Genomic DNA, 17,494 nt, shown 5'->3' on the forward strand with positions numbered 1-17,494 from the left:
AATCAGTTGACTTTATTCCATTGTTTCAACTCTGACTTTTAGTCTTCATTAATAGAAATATGTAGATCACTTGAAGTCTGTCTATTCTGGTTAGATACATCAAAGGTTTAGAGCACAGTTAGATGGATGTCTATGCCAGGTGGCAGTGGATGATTTCCATAATGGGTCAGAAAGTAAATATTTTTGGCTTTGAGGACCACACAGTCTCTGTTACAGCTACTCACCTTTGCTGTTGTACTGCAAAGGCAGCTATAGACAGTATGTAAACAAATGGGCATGGCATGTGCCAATAAAATTTCATTTATGGACACTTACATTTGAATTTTGTATAATTTCACTGTCACAAAATAGTCTTCCTTTTTTGTTGTTGTTTTTATGAGAAATCATTTTTAAATGTAAAAACCCTTCTCAGCTTGTGGGCCATACAAAAATGTGCAATGATTTGCTGGCCCCTGTTCTATGCACTTAGCCGAAGACAGCCTTTCACTTGTGCACGTGATTATATATCCCCACTCACCTACTGAAGTAGTTCCTCCTGTCTCCCACATCATCAGTTTTTCCTTTCCCAGTGGATGTTTCGCATCAGCATCTAGGCATGCTGTCATTTCTCCAACCTTTAGAACAACAGCTTATTTTGACCCCACTTGCCTTACACACTACAGCCCATTCTCTCCTTCCTCTGGAAAGAGTTATATAAGTATTAAATGAAATTACATATATAAGATGCCTGTCATTTTCTCCTTTCATTTTAAAAGAATGGAGTTTTACAGTTGTATTTTTTACGTTACTTTGTTTGCAGATTTTCCTTATTTAAAGGAAAACTAGACAATATGACCCCATTGGGAGGCAGGGTGGGGAAGAAGAGGTATATAATAGATGGAAAAAGGCTCCATTTTGTCTTTCTGTCTCTGTCTCTTTCTGAATAAACTGTGCTTAGAAACTTCATGACATTCTCTTGCTTGGCTTTTGGGTGACAGACATATTAGCCTTCCACTTCTAATATCTTTCCTTTAGTGATTTTCTCTTTGCCTGTCATGGCTCTTCCCTGGCAATTAGTAATTGAGTGATTCTTGTTAACGTTTTTCACTTGCCCTTTACGCTCATGCCTTCAACTCTAACCTGGATATATGCTAGTGGTTCTCAAAGTTTAGTGTGCACCAGAATCCTCTGGAGGGTTTATTAAAACACAGATTGCTGCCTTTACTGCCAGAGTTTCTGATTCATTAGGTCTGGGATGGGGCCTGAGAATCGTCAAGTCCAACAAGTTCCTAGGTGCTGCTGGTGCTCCTGGTGCATGGATGTTACTCTGAGATGTGCTGCTCTCTGCTAATGATTTGCAAATCCATAGCCTTACTTTTTCCTCTTAGCCCTTTTCAAGTTTCATTATTCCAGACCGGCAACAAGAAATCTCCATTTGGCTATTCCATTATAATTATGAAGCTTAATATGTACAAAACTAAATTCCTTATTTTTTCCTACAATACATCCACAGTAGGAACTACTTTCAAACTTTTTTATCCTTGTTAGTAGCACTGGTACTCTTTGAATCTTTTAAGCTCATCTCTTCAAATCATTTTAACATATGTCCTTTCATACATCATATTCAGTTAATCACTAAGTTCCATCTTTTTTCTTCTAAATCTGGCCCTTACTCATTCCTTCCTCTTCCATTACACTGCTTATCAACCCAGACCAAAACTTTATCACTTCATTTTTAAGTTGGGTAACAGCCTCCCAGCTTATCATCCTTGACTTTGTAGGTTGTTTTCCTATGCATGGCATTCTGATTTGCTTTAAACATATTCACGCTGACATTTCCTCAATCCATGATCCTTCATTGAAACGTAGGAGAATATCTTTACAACTTGGGATAGGCAAAGATCCCTTGGATGAAATAGAAAAAATACTAATATAAAAGAAAAAATTGGATTTCATTATAATGAATAGCTCTGTTCACCAAAAAATACTGTTAAGAAAATGAACAGATTAGCCACAGACTGGAAAAATATATTCACTATACATATATCTGACCAAGGACTTATATCCAGAATATATTTTAAAATTTCTACAAATAAATAATATAAAGACTAATAACCCAATTCTAAGAACGGGCAAAAGACTTAGACACACACTTCACAAAAGAAGATACATGAATAAACACGAAAAGGTACTCAGCATCTTTAAGTCATCAGGGAAAGACAGTTTAAAACCACAGTGAGTTATGATTTCACAATCACTAAAACGGCTAAAATCAAAATAACTAACAGCACCAAAAGTGGACAAGGAAGGGGGAGCAGGAATTGTATCACCTTGGAAAATTGGCAGTTTATTTCAAGTATACATTTATCCTCTGACCCAGTAATTCTAACTTTTAGTATTTATCTAAAAAAAATGAAAACATATGTTCATATCTTATAAATGTTTTTCTTACACAAAGTAATAATAGCAGCTTTATTCATAATGGCCCCAAACTAGGAGCAATTAGTAGAAAAATGGATAAATAAATTGTGGCATATTTATGTGATGGAAATCATATACCTCACCAATAAAATACACAGAGCAACATGGAGAGGTGGGGTGGATTGACTGGGAAAGGTCGTAAGGGAACTTTCTGGGGACATGGAAATGTTCTCTGTTTTGAGGTGGTGGTTACATGTGTATATAAAATTCTCAAAATTCATTGAAACATACAAGATCTATACTTTTTTTTAAGATTTATTATTTATTTTATTTATTTATTTTTGGCTGTGTCTGGTCTTAGTTGTGGTGTGTGCGCTCTTTGTCGCAGCACATGGGCTTCTCTCTAGTTGTGACACACAGGCTCCAGGGTGTGTGGGCTCTGTAGTTTGCAGCACGCAGGCTCTCTTAGTTGAGGTGCGCAAACTCAGTAGTTGTGGCGTGGGGGCTTAGTCGCCCCATGGCATGTGGGATCTTAGTTCCCTTACCAGGGATCGAACATGTGCCCCCTGCATTGGAAGGCAGATTCTTTACCACTGGACCACCAGGGAAGTCCCAAGATCTGTATGTTTTATTTTTTGTTAATTATACTGCAACAAAATAATTTTTTAAAAAGCCAGCAATGGCTTTTTGTTCCCTATCAGGTGTATCCAAATATACATTAAAATACCTAAAGAGATAACAGGCTGACGTGATTAAGCTCTGTGAAGACGATGACAATGTTTATCTCATTTATTCCTACCAACCCAGCACTTTGCTAGCACCTAGTAAATATTTAATAAATACCTCTTGTGTGAGTAAATAGTCTTAACACACCATGAATGTTTTTGCACATATTTTATAATAGTTTTTCTAATTACTGTATGATACGCTATTGTATTGATGTGCTATATTTTATTTCTTAAAGCAAACTATAGTGACATACAATATTATGTTAGTTTCACTGTACAGCATAGTGACTTGGCAGTCAAATACATTATGAGATGGTCACCATAAGTCTAGTAACCGTTTGTCACCGTATAAAATTATTATAGTATTATTAAATATTCCCAATGTTGTACATTACATCCCCATGACTTATGTATTTTATAACTGGAAGTTTGTACCTCTTAATCCCTTTGACCTATTTTACCCAACCTCCAGTAACCACCAGTTTGTTCCCTGTGAGTCTGTTTTCATTTTGTTTTGTTTTTTGGATTCCACATATAAGTGAGATCATAGGAATTTGTCTTTCTCTGACTGACTTATTTCACTTAGAATAATAATACCTTCTAGGTCCATCCGTCCTGTCACAAATGGCAAGATTTCATTTTTAATGACTGAGTAGTATTCCATTGTGCGTGTGTGTGCGCACGCGTGCGTGAGCACACATGCACATGTGTGTGTTCTTTATCCATTCATCTATCAATGGACACAGGTTACTTCCATATCTTGGCTATTGTAAATAATGCTACAGTGAACATAGGGGTGCATATATCTTTTCTAATTAGTGTTTTTGTTTTCTTCAGGTAAATACCTAGAAGCAGAATTACTGGATCATAGGGTAGTTCTATTTTTAATTTTTTGAGAAACCTTCATACTTTTTCCGTAGTGGCTACACCAATCTACATTCCCACCAACAGTGCACAAGTATTCCCTTTTCTCTACATCCTCACCAACACTTGTTATTTGTTGTCTTTCTGATGATAACCATTCTGATAGATATGAGGTGATACGTCATTGTGGTTTTGATTTGCATTTCCCTGATGATTAGTGATATTGGACATCATTTCAGGTGTCTATTAGCCTTTTGTATTTTTTCTTTGGAGAAGTGTCTATTCAGGTTATCTGCCCATTTTAAAATCAGATTGTTTGGTTTTTGATATTGAGTTGTATGATTCCTTTATATAATTTAGATATTAACCCTTTTCGATTATCCAGATCCCCCAGTGTTTTCTATTGAGGTTATTTGACTCTTTTTTTTTTTTTTTTCTGGTCAGTAAACTACAATGAACATCCTTGTAGCCATCCAAGAAAGTACATTTTTCCTTAACCCCAGCCAACACTGGGTGTTACTCTTGCTTTAATCTTTACTAATTTGACAGATAAAAAGTGGTATATTATTTTAATTTTTATTTCTTTGATTACCATGTAAAGATAGGGTACCTTTAATAACTGTTAGACTAATTATTAGAGAAAAGATGTATCTCCACTAGGAACAGAATTAAACATGGGCTTAAGTCAGTTGCATAGCATTTAATTTCTCACTTATAATTATTATTTTGACGTATTCTAAGGGCAGAAATTTTATTGTAAGAGAAACCACTCAAGAATATACTTTAACTGTAATATGTCATTAATAAAATGACTTTTGGCAATTTCTTTTCAAGTGAATTTATTTAAAACAGTAGATAAGTGTAGCAGGCAATGTGTAAAGGCAGTAGAGAGAAACCTTTGAACTAAGAATGGGAACAAAGGAATAAAGGTTTTATTAATTTTGTGTCTCCCAATATGGCCAGGGAACAGGAAGTGAGAAGCTGCTTTTCATATTCAGAGGCAAGTAACAAGTGGTTCCTAGACTGACTCCTTTGATTCATATTGGTTTAGAAATTATAGCAAAGTCAAATATACTTCCTACTGGTTCACTTCAAATCTATTTTTTATATATTTGCAACCCTAGGTCATTTTTTGCCCTCCTTAGAAACTGCCAGAATATCACTGAGCAGTGATTTTAATGAGTAGCAAAACTTGCCACTTTCCTATACAGCAGACAGGACAGTTTAAGGAGAAAGAAAGAAAAGACATCCCTTTAAATAAAGTTTGAAGTGGTTAGTGTTTAGACCTGCCTTCTCAGATAAATTTGATTAATAGCCAGATCACAGATAAATATACAACACACTCCTGTTTAAGAAATTTTGTTCTGAACATTGAGGTATTCAAAAAAAGCAAAGCCATTCTTCACTTTATAAATAATAAATGTTGAGCACTTACCTTGTGTCAGATACTATGCTAAGCATATTACATGAACTTTCTTATTTAATCTTTACAGCAACGCTCTGATGTAGATGCTATTATTATCTCCATTTGTTGATGAGAAAACTGAGACCTTAGAAAGGTTCCATGACGCGGCTAGGATACTTCCTCTCTCTGGCTGCAGTACTCTGTAATCATATTCTATACTGCCTCCCTTTGCAAAGGGATTATGTGTGGGAATCCTTTAATTATAGGATTCCTTTCATTAAAATAAATTAACTTTTGTATTTGATTTACAAAAGTTCATTTTGCATACAGTGTCTTTTCAGTAAAATAATGGACTCTGACCTATTATTACTTGCTAGGACAAACTACAAGCTATGAAACCAACTACAAATTTTGCTAGCTGTGATTCTACTCCCACATTTCCTAGTTATCCCTTTTCTTGTATAAAAATATTCCACTAAGCAAATTGGCACTTTGTATAAGACTATGCATACCAAATTATGTCAAAATAAATATTCCTATAACAGAGAATAAGTCTTCTTTCAGAAGAAGCTGGAAGTTTTGCCACAGATTACTTACCACTGACAGGGAAAAGGCATTTCATTTCTCATCTAACATGGTTCCATTTAGCATCTGTGAAAATGTCTGTTAATAAGAATAGGTGCGTGTATCTATTTGCAACTACTGAAGTTTGCATTGAGAGCTCTTCTCTTTTTTAGTGCTTCTTGCTTCTCCACTGTCCCCAAATCATTGTTCTCCAAAGATACAGAAAGAGTGACTTTCCTTTTTTTACAATGACTATTTGCCTTGGGTTTGTATCCTTCTGAGTTGCTCCTTTATGAAATTCACATGTATCCCACATGGTAAATAGAGGATTTGGATAAACGGGATCATGAGGGAATGGACTTCTTTGTTAGAATATGGAAGCACCCTCCAGAGGCTGAATTAAGAACAACTTCAGGAAGAAGAATCCATATGGGAAAGGAGGTCTGTGCAGATTGATGCTGACATACATACCCATACTTATCTTTCCCTTGGGTGTTTCTTACTTTGTTACTGGCCCACAAAATCCCAGCTCTGTCATGAACAAAAGCCCCTTTCCTTTTCTGCTTTTCCTATTTTTTAAAAAAAGTTATATAACTGAAAAGACCACTAAATGTATTGGTTTCTTTTTCTAAAAATTCTTGATTTTAATGAGGCCAAATTCTTCCTTTATGGAGATTATGCATCCCCTCCTCTTTGTCATGCCTGTGGCACATTACTTCCCCTATCACAATGCTTATCATGCTGTTCTTAAACAATGCATTTGTCTGTTTTTCCTCCCCCATCCCTTACACCCCCTTTTTCAAAGTTGCTTGCCCAAGGTTTAATATAATGCTTATTAGTTCACATAGTTTTTTACTACATATATTTGCAATCATTGTGCTTTCCTTCTTTCCAGTTACTTTAATTCTACAGTAACTGTTGAGAATGACCCCACTCACTGATAGGAGACAGCTAAGTTTGGGGGCTAACCTTGGAAGGCCTCCTTTGTTCTAGGCACTTTAATACATCAACCTGTGAGGATATATTATTTGCGTTATTGATGATTCAACTGAGGTTCAGGAAGCTTAAATGGCTTTCCCAGAATCTTATAGCTGGTATGTGATTAAGCTGGCATTTGAATTAGTACTTGCTTTACTCCAAAATCTCTGCTTTTTCTGTTGATCCTTTCTATCTCTGCAGGAAGGTTAGACATTATAGGATCATAATGTGCAGAATATTCGCACTTTCGTTTTTTATCTTTATATTCTCAGTTCAGCTTTGGGTTTTTTATTTTTCAGATAATTAATATACACAAAATTTTCCCTTCTAAAGTAGGTTTTAGTATATCCACAGTGTGCCACCATCACCACTAGATCCAAAACATTTTCATCACCCCAGAAAGAAACCCTTTGTCCATTAGCTGTCACTCTCAATTGCCTCTCCCACCTAGCCCCTGGCAACCACTAATCTACTTTCTGTCTCTTTGGATTTGCCCGTTGAGGATATTTCACATAAATTGAATCATACAATATGTAGCCTTTTGTGTGTGGCTTCTTTTACCTAGTATAATGTTTTTCAAGGTTCATCTACGTTGTAGCATGTATCAGTACTTCATTTCTTTTTATGACTGAATTGCTTCCCATTGTATGGATCTACCACTTACTGTCCATCTTTTTAATTTTACCCGTCCTAGTGGGTGTCGAGTGCTATTTCATTGTGGTTTTCATTCGCATTTCTCTGATGATTAGTGATACTGAACATCTTAAGTGTTGGCCATTTGTATATCTCCTTGGGAAAAATGTCTGTTCAAATCCTTTGCCCATTTAAAACTGGGTTTCTGCCTTTTTTTATTGAGTTGTAAGTTTTAATTATCATTGTGTGGTGTTTTTTATTGAAGTGTAGTTGATTTACAATCTTGTGTTAGTTTTAGGTATACAGCAAAGTAATTTAGTTACATATATATTTTTTCAGATTATTTTCCATTGTAGGTTATTATAAGATATTTAATATAGTTCCCTATACTATACAGTAAATCCTTGTTGCATGTCTGTTATTTAATTTTTTTATGTAGTCTCTCTACTTGGCTCTTATCAGATGTATGATTTCCAAACATTTTTCCCCCCATTCTATGGATTGTCATTTCACTGTCTTGACAGTGTTTTTTAGTGCACAAAATTTTTAATTTTGAAAAGTTTGTGTTTTCTTTGGTTGTTTGTGCTTTGGGTGTCGTATCTAACAGACTGTTGCCTAATCCAAGGTCATGAAGATTTCCACCTGCTTTCTTCTAAGAGTTTTATAGTTTTAACTCTTACATTTAGGTCTTTGGTCCATTTTAACTTTTGTTTGTGGATATTCACTTGTCTAAGCCCCATTTGTTAAGTGTTATTTCCCCATTGAATTGTGTTGGTACCCTTGTCAAAAATCAGTTGACCATATCATAAACTCAACAACAAAAAACCCAAATAACACAATTTAAAAAACGGGCAAAGAACTTGAATAAACATTTCTCCAAAGAAATGTCCATCACAGAATGAATGGATAAACAAAATGTGGTATATACATCCAATGGAACATTATTCGGCCGTTTAAAAAAGAAGGAAATCCTGTCATCTGCTATAACATGGATGAAACTTGAGGACATTGTGAAGTAAAATAAGCCAATCCAAAAAAAGACAAAAACTGTATGATGCTACTTATAAGAGCTGTCTAAAGTAGGCACACTCATAAAAACAAAGCACAATGATGGTTTATAGGGGCTGGAGGTGGGGTGGAGTGGGTGGGGTGGTAGAAAACAGTGGATATAAAATTTCTGTTTTGTAAGATAAAGTTCTGGAGATCTGTTATAGAACAGTGAATGTAGTCAACACCACTGAGTGGTACACTTAAAAATGGTTAAGATGGTAAATTTTGTGTTATTTTTAACCACAATTACAAAATTAAAAAAAAATCAGTTGATCTAGCCGTATGGGTGTATTTCTGAACTCTCAAGTCTATTGCATTGGTCTATATGTCTAGTCTTTTGCCAGTGCCACATAGTCTGGATTACTCTAGTTTTATAGTAAGTTTTGAAATATGGAAGGGTGAGACCTTTAATTTTGTCCTTTTTCAAGATTGTTTTGGGTTTTGTGGGTTCTTTCATTTTTCATATGAATTTTAGGATGGGCATGTCAGTTTCTGCACAAAAGGCAGCTGGAATTTTTATAGGTTGCATTGACTCTGTAGATGAATTATTAACAATGTTAGGTCTTCTAATCCATGAACACGTATGTCTTTCCATTTGCTTTGATATTTAATGTCTATCAATGATGCTTTGTAGTTTTTGTTACAAGTATACTTCTTTTCTTAAATATATTCCTATCTCAGTTTAGTTTTATTTATCATCTATAAGCCCTTCATAAATTTAGACCAGTGTCAAAAAGACTGGATGCTGAAGTTTTCATCACCTTTGTGATACTGTATTTCTTTGGCACACTACCACGATGACATGTGTTGTCACACATGCTCTCTCTCTCTCCCCCCACGTATACACACGTTCTCCTATTCCAAGGATCTTCTCTATCTTTCCCAGTCTGTCAAAGATAGTCTTTTTGACTTTCTTCATCTTCATAAGTAGTCTGGGTATGGAAGTCCCATTTATGATACCATCTACATTAAAAAATTTGTGTCTGTGATAGTTAAATCAAGATTTGTGGCTCTCCCTGTAAATTTATGTTTTGATTATAGATTGAATCAACCTTTGCACTAAAGTGGAAGAAAAGATAGTTTATCCTGGGGCACCATGGCCAGAAGTAATTAATTTAAATCTCATCTATAGGATCATAATATAGTTGGGAAGTTTTCTTGTAGCTAACGGAGTTTCATAGTCTCAAGCTACAAATATTGATTTATACCTCATGACAACTATTGTTACAGAATATTTCTATGTGTAACGTTTAAGATTAGAATATCAAATTGCAAGGAAATGGCAGAGATTCACAAATAGTGGCTCTCAGACATCAAAGTACAGAGTGTTGTAAGGGTTAGGTGCAAATCCCACTTCTAGCGATCATAAATCTAGGTTTTTTCGTAGAGTCCTTAGATTCACAGGTGGTCTAGAAACTATATTTTGAGAAACACTGCCCTAAAGTATCAAAAAATGTACCCTGCTTGGGACCACTTAGTATATGAATGCAAATCCTAACCTGGTAGCCTTTCAAGAGGTAAGAAGCCTGAGATTCAGGGAACATTTTGAAGTTTAAGGTGCTCGTTTTGGTACATTCTCAGAGAACCTTGATGGTTCTGACTTGAATTACAGTAGTTCAAGCCACAGATTTTACCTTGGGAATGAAAATAATCCCACTATACTATGATTTTTTCTTTGTATAGCCTTACCTGAATTAGGTGTACTTCACCTAATGTTGGTATCATTTTTCACTTCACCATTCTAGTAAATGTGCATACCTCCAATGGTCAGGTCAACTCTAGCTTACTAATTTCTAAAGGTTGACTCTGGCAGAAGAGACAGATAGCTAGGAAGTACATACTTACTTCTGAGTGTTCATTACCTAATCTTTTAGATTAACTTTCAGCTTTCCTATTTATTGATCCACCCAACATTTATTGAGCGTATGCTTGTGCCAGGTACTGTCATAAGTGGTTCTGGAAATATTGCAGTGAACAAAGTATTCAAAAAGTTCCTTTCCCTAATAACTGAGTAAGTGGGTTTACCAATAATGGGTGGAAGATAATAAACTTTAAGAACATATGGGACTTCCCTGGCGGTCCAGTGGTTAAGATTCCGCATTTCCACTGTAGCGGGGCGTGGGTTCGATCCCTGGTCGGGAAATTAAGATCCTGCATGCTGCAAGGTATGGCCTAATTAATTAATTAATTTGTAAAAAAAGAACATAATATATCATGTGTGATGAAGAAATAAGTCAGGGTGCGGGAACAGAGAGTGACAGGAAATGGAAAAGGAAAGGCTTCTTTTTTAAGATGGTGGAAAGTAACATTTAAGCAGAAATCTGAAGTGCCTAAAGATTTCAGCACTTGTATTTGTTCAATTTCTGGCATATGCCATAAAATGGTAGAATTTTCCACCTTAAAAGGATCATTTAATCATTGAACTTCAGAGTTGTTAAAAACAACAGAACTCTTTCTTCTGATGAAATCTGATGCAAAAATCCAGCATATAAGAATGACGCAGCTCTGGTTAAAATGCAAAAGTGGAGGGTCGAGAACCTCCCTATTCTTCCCCTCTTGCTGTCTCCACCATTTCTCCTCCTAGCACCTTGGGAGCTCCTATAGGGAACCCGGAACAATTTGAAAACTACTCAGCAGTTTGCAGGTGGGTAAACTAAAGCTAAGAGAACTTAACTGCCCGTAGTCCCTCAGCTAGTTATTAGCCAAAGCACTTTGCATCCATTATATACCAGCGCTGTGCTAGGAGAGTTCTGTAGATATATCAAGGAACAAAGACAAGTCCCTGACCTCAAGAAGTTTTTATTATAGTGGGAGGAGATAACCAAGAAGTAGGCAATTTATAGTGTAGGATGGAGTGTGGTAATAACATCTGTCTGTGTGGAAGCTCGGGGAAAGCTCTACGGGAGCTGGTTTCTTAAAGAATACATTGAATTTAGACCAGTTAAGAGGAGCTGCTATCATATACTCAAATGAAGATAACCCCCAAATGTGGTCATTATCAGTATCAAGATGCTTTTAGCTACAAATAACAAAGACAATCCCAACATGTAATAGTTAAACCCAAGGCAGTTTGTCTTCAGGTTTGGTTAATTCAGTGTTCCTGTGACAGTTTCAAGAACAAGGGTTTTTCTCATCTTTCCCTACATCCATTCTTTTGGTCAAAGTATGGCTGCTGGAATCCTAGAGGTAAGATCCAGACATAGTGTCCAGCAGAGACACTCTTCTTTTCCCTTTTTAAGAGCCAAAGGAGCCTTTCAGAATCTTCCTGAAGCCCCTAGCAGGCTTCCTCTCATGCCCTATTGACCAGAACTAGTTCACATGCCCACTCTCAGACAAGTTGCCAGCTGGTGAATGGGATTTCTGTTATTTACACAAAGTAATTAGGACTCACCCTGATGTTTTCTCCTGTTTATTCATTGCAAGATAATTTTTAATATAAATTTATTTATTTATTATGATTATTTTTTAGAATCTATTTATTTTATTGATTTATTTTTTTGGCTGTTTTGGGTCTTCGTTCCTGCGCGTGGGATTTCTCTAGTTGCGGTGAGAGGGGGCTACCCTTCTTTGCTGTGCGTGGGCTTCTCATTGCAGTGGCTTCTCTTGTTGCAGAGTACGAGCTCTAGGCGCGCAGGATTCAGCAGTTGCAGCACACAGGCTCAGTAGTTGTGGCTCAAGGGCTCTAGAGCACAGGCTCAGTAGTTGTGGCGCACGGGCTTAGTTGCTCCGCGGCATGTGGGATCTTCCCAGACCAGGGATCGAACCCATGTCCCCTGCATTGGCAGGTGGATTCTTAACTACTGCGCCACCAGGGAAGCCCTGTGGTATTAATTTTAGTGCAGGTTTCTAGTATTTATTGCCATTTGTAAAATAACTGGATTAATAAATAATGTTTATGTCATCTTTAAGAAGATAGCCTTACCTTCCATAAGCCTTACTCTTTTTTTTTTTCTTTTAGAACACTGCAAATTGACATTAATTTGCAGTGATCATGTTTGGAAAATGGAAAAGAAAAATGTGATATCTTAAAGTCATTATTTGGGACTTTGAGTGGTTTTAATAGAAATGGGAGTAAACCTGCAAGGGAGGAGACTAGTGTTTATCAGTGCCCCCTGGATTTTTGGTATATCTATACCTTGAACAACATGAGTGGAACTGGCTTAGTAAAGGTCATGTCCTTAATAACATTGACTGAATCATGTTAGGTCACTGCACGAACCAGCCCTGGATCCTCTGACGTATAAGTTGCCTCATTTTCTGAGTACTGACATATGGCTCTTGCCAGCATTTATATTCAGTCAAAAGCAAGATATCAGTGATTTTTTTTTAAAGTTAAGACCTAGATTCACACAGGAAACCATACAAGGTGTGTATAAGGACCTAATATTACCATATGTAACAATTTTAAAGATTTTAAATCTACTTTGACGCTGGAAAGTAGAATAAGCAGATTTGAGAGAGTTCTGATGTTCAACAAAGATAGCATAAATGGTAATATAACTTGGCTTTAGAGCCAAATTGAGCCATCTTTAAAGGATTTGTAGAAAATCAGAATTTGAGTAGCTGGGGATAGTTGAATGGCTGGATGGGCATGAAGTGTAGAAAAGAATAAATTAAAATTCTCATTAAAGTATATTAGAGAAAACTATTTCAGGAGTTTAAGTTTCAAGAATTTAGTTTTATGCAGAATATCATACCATTGAGATTCCCATTATAAAGGTAAGTATTGTTTTGTGAAACCAGTCTCAGTTTGGATATGTATATGAAAATAATGTGTGTATGTGCACCATATGTTTGAATCAGGTATAAAATCGATTTCTTCTTGTGGTGATGGTCAAAAAAAGTTTGAAAGCTGTTGTATTAGGACACAATAAAATGGAGGATTTAACTCTAGTATGGAGAGCTTCCAGTTAAGAGGGTAGACTGAACCAATATAGGGGGCTCCCTTCTTGTTTCTAATATATAGAAACACCAGAGGAAATAACCAGGAAAGATAGTATTGATGATGATGTGATATTTTTAGAACGCGGCAGGACTTGAAAGCAAGAAAAAGGATTCTCTAGGTGCCAGAAACAAAGAGGAAACTCAGTGATAGTCGAAAGTGTACTCAACAGTGTATGGCCCTCAGGGAAAACTGAGCTCATGGCTTAGAGGCCTTAGCTTCCATATAGAAATAAGACTCAGAGCACAGGCCCAGGCTGCAGGTGCTGGAACAAGGCTCACTCATAAAGCCTAGAAAGAGCTGTCCTTTCCATTATCAGATACTAGAAAATTGCACCCCCCAGCTCCCACCCCTTCTGGAAAAGGGAAGAAACTGTTATTCTCAGGAAACTAGAGACTGGGACTGTACTATAAGAAGAAGCAGGTCAATTTGCATTACCAATAACCTAGTACAGAAACTCTGTCAAAGTGATCTGGAGCCCAAGACCTTCCATAGGTCTTTCCCTGGAAGAAACAACCACAAAACTACGTCAGCAACCCAGCAGTTGACCACAGACTCTCTTGGAACAAAATGGCTCCTGCCAAATGACCACACATCCAAGAACAACACAGCACATACACAGGAGTCAGCGGTTTTGAGAAGTCATAAGCAGATGGCATATGATGGGGCGGTGGGGACAGAGTTATACACAAGAAATTAGAAATAATTAGAGCAGTCTGAAAGGAACTTTTAAGTTAATCTTTTAGAATCTTGAAAGAGAATAAGAATTCATTAAACAAGTGTAAAATGTTATCCCAAAATAACAGGTAGATTTGAAAGAGAAACAAATACAATTTTTAGATAAAATTTGTACCTGGAAGAGAAATATAAACCATGTAAATTAACCCTAGGAAAATCAAATTGTGGAATCTGGAATTTCAAGATTGGATAAGAAGGTCAGGTTATAAGACCAAAGGTATATTTGAGACATAATCTTTTAGAAATCTAATGCTAGTTTAATAAAGATCTCATTTGTCCGAAGACACTAACAGATCATAACCTGCCAGTGCGTCTCAAAGCATAACCCTTTAGCCTGAAAACTGATTGTCCCTGCTTAGTCTCCTTGCTGTGGAATCATTACTAGGAAGAAAAATACAACTAATGGCAGTTCCTGTTTCCATTTGTCACTCATAAGACTTTGGGGAAATCAGTGTGGCTCTGGCTCCTTATTAGTAATCTCTGGCTTTGTGCAATAATCTATTTATATAAACTTATAAAATGAATGCTCTGAAAGTCTTTACAGTTTAACTCTTTAGGAGTGTACTATCTTTACTGTTTCTTCTCCCCTCATATAATTTGATATTCTATGACAATATCATTATTATTTTGGTTACTAATAGTTGGATAGTTTTCTTTAGACATTTGCTAACATTTGTGTATGGAGATTACTGTTCAGTCACTTTGACAGAATGTACTTGAAATTGTTTTTCTAGTAGTGGTACTGAGCTCAACTTTGATTTTCCATATCCCTCATGTGCCAATAGCTCACATTTTTTAGATGACTACTATAGTTTGGGGTATGGTTTGTAGCAATAGAATAGACATCTTTCTGCAAAAGGTAACTGGTCCCAATGGGGTTCAAACTTGTGATCTTGGCCTCATTATCACACTTTTGTAACCATAAGACCTAACAGATATATTATATGTATTTCAGTCTGTAATCTTGAAATCAAGTCGTATTTTTAATTACTCAAGGCTTATTTCAAATATGTAATTAAAAATCACTTTGGGACATTTCTCGCTTTTGTTTGATAGTAAAAGTAACAAAAGTAAAGCCGACAGCCAAAGAACCTAACTCACTTTTCATCTTCCCTGTGTTTTCTATGACAGTGAAAGTCACAAAAGTGAAGCTTGCAGGCAAAGACCTAACTCACTTTACGGAGAGTGCTACGGTACCTTTTTCTTTTAGTGAGGCTATAGCAGGTCTGATGTCAGTCACTTTAGAGACCTTTAGACCTCAGTGCTCATTTATTGCTAAAATGTACCAGCTCTGCTTCTGCATTATGAAGATCATCTGTCAACACTTTGAGATATTCTCCTTTGTTATTAAGCTTGTGATGCTCTACACTGTCAGGTTTTTTGCCAATTATAGTTAAGGTACAATGGTGTATTCACCAGATCAAAGTCTCACATTGGCGGTAGAGGAATGATTTGTAAGTCTTTATTCATCTGAATTGTACAATAGAACACCTGAGGAATGCAAATAATCCCTCTGAGGAATCTGCAGGAAAGGCTGTTAAAATGACAGGGTAAAACTATTGTTATTCTGAATTGATGTTTCAGCCAAAGTAATTATTTCTTATCTTGTTGTCTCATAACAGTTCTAGTTTTATTAGTTATGTTGACCATATTTATGAAACAAAATGTGTATTTTATATATATGTTATCCTTTTACATGGGCTTGTTTTATTTTACTTTATTAAATCTATATTTGGTATGTGATTTTCCTTTTTTTAAATTACATATTTGATTGTGACTTGTATAATAAATGTATGTTACTAAACCATTGATGGTAAATTTTAATATACAGTTTTGTTTGAATACTGTAAGTCTACAAACTAAGTTAGAATCTCATAATGTTATTATAGGAAGAAGTATCAATTTAAATTTTTACTTTTTTCTTTAACCTTTCCTTCATAATTTTAGGTAAGAAAATAGCTGGTTTGGATTCCCTATTTTAAAGGACACATACTTTATTCCAAAATACATTTTTAGGGATTGGTTCGTTATTTTTAGGATGTGACCAAAAGAGGAAAAAAAATATTATGAAGATCAAAAACCACTGATAAATATTAAATAAGTAAATTATAGGTTAGCCTTGTATAACAAACATGTATGATCTATTGTGTGAATTTTTCATTCCTTTATCCCATTCTACTCAGTAGACCATATTCTTAATTTTCTAATAACTCTCATCCCTGCCATTTTCTTTGATGGGTGAGTGTTGATGAATTTGTGGTTTAGTTCTTGTGTTTCTTATCCACTGTAGTGACATTTGCATTGTTTATTTATGGATAACTTCCTCACTTTTTTTTACCGTGATAGTTATTAAAACCTTGGTCTAAATATGGGAGACAAGTGGAACTATATGAGACTATGATATATATTGAACTATGAAATCCATATCCAGTTCTATACTAAGCTCTATTCCAGAATCATAGGCACATATGCTGTGATTATCTGAGAATAAAAATTAACAATACTAACTGCTGTTAATATTTGTTTACTATATGCCTCGCTTTACTTTTCTAGGTTCTTTACCTCCATTATAATATGTACTGTTATTATCTCCATAGGTGAGGAAACTGAGGCTTAGAAAGGTTTAGTAACCTGCCCAGGAATAAAAAGCTAGAAAAGTGGTAGGATCAGAACCTGGTTAATATACTCACTACACTTATCTCATTTATGTTCTAACTACCACTTGGCTAAAATACTCCACGTTTTGGAACAGATCACTCAATAATGTCTTTTCAGGTAACACTCGATATCAATTTCCTAACTGATTTGGCTTTCCAAACCCTTTTGCTATTAAAGTACTTTATTTCCTCTGTAGTTCTATTATTCATGATCCTACAAAAGTGAGATTCATAAGAACAATGTGTACACAATCAACTAGGTTTTTGTAAATCTATATTTCCGGACTTTTTTTTTTTTTTTTTTAACTAACAAAAATCTCCCTCAAAACCAGTGACAACTGTAAAGTCTTGTTAGTCCAAGAAGGAACTGAACCAGGCATATAGATATCTGGGTGGAACAAATTCTTTATTTGTCAGAGCTCTTCGAAATTAGCTGACGCTTTTAGGTGTGATTCCTATAAATATAGAACTTTGTGTTTTTGCTTTTTAAAAATATACTTTGTAAAGTAAGGAGAATAATAAATCATAACATTGA

General features: G+C 35.6%; 1 protein-coding gene across 4 annotated transcripts in view; it reads left to right on the top strand.

The window, feature by feature from the left end:
• The window catches only part of OLA1 (Obg like ATPase 1), a 169,113-nt gene that overhangs the window by 144,105 nt on the left and 7,514 nt on the right, over positions 1-17,494 (top strand). The window lies entirely within an intron of this gene.

The sequence above is a fragment of the Monodon monoceros genome, unplaced genomic scaffold (assembly GCF_005190385.1).
Source record: "Monodon monoceros isolate NGI ecotype Baffin Bay Population unplaced genomic scaffold, NGI_Narwhal_1 Super_Scaffold_16, whole genome shotgun sequence".
Taxonomy (NCBI): domain Eukaryota; kingdom Metazoa; phylum Chordata; class Mammalia; order Artiodactyla; family Monodontidae; genus Monodon; species Monodon monoceros.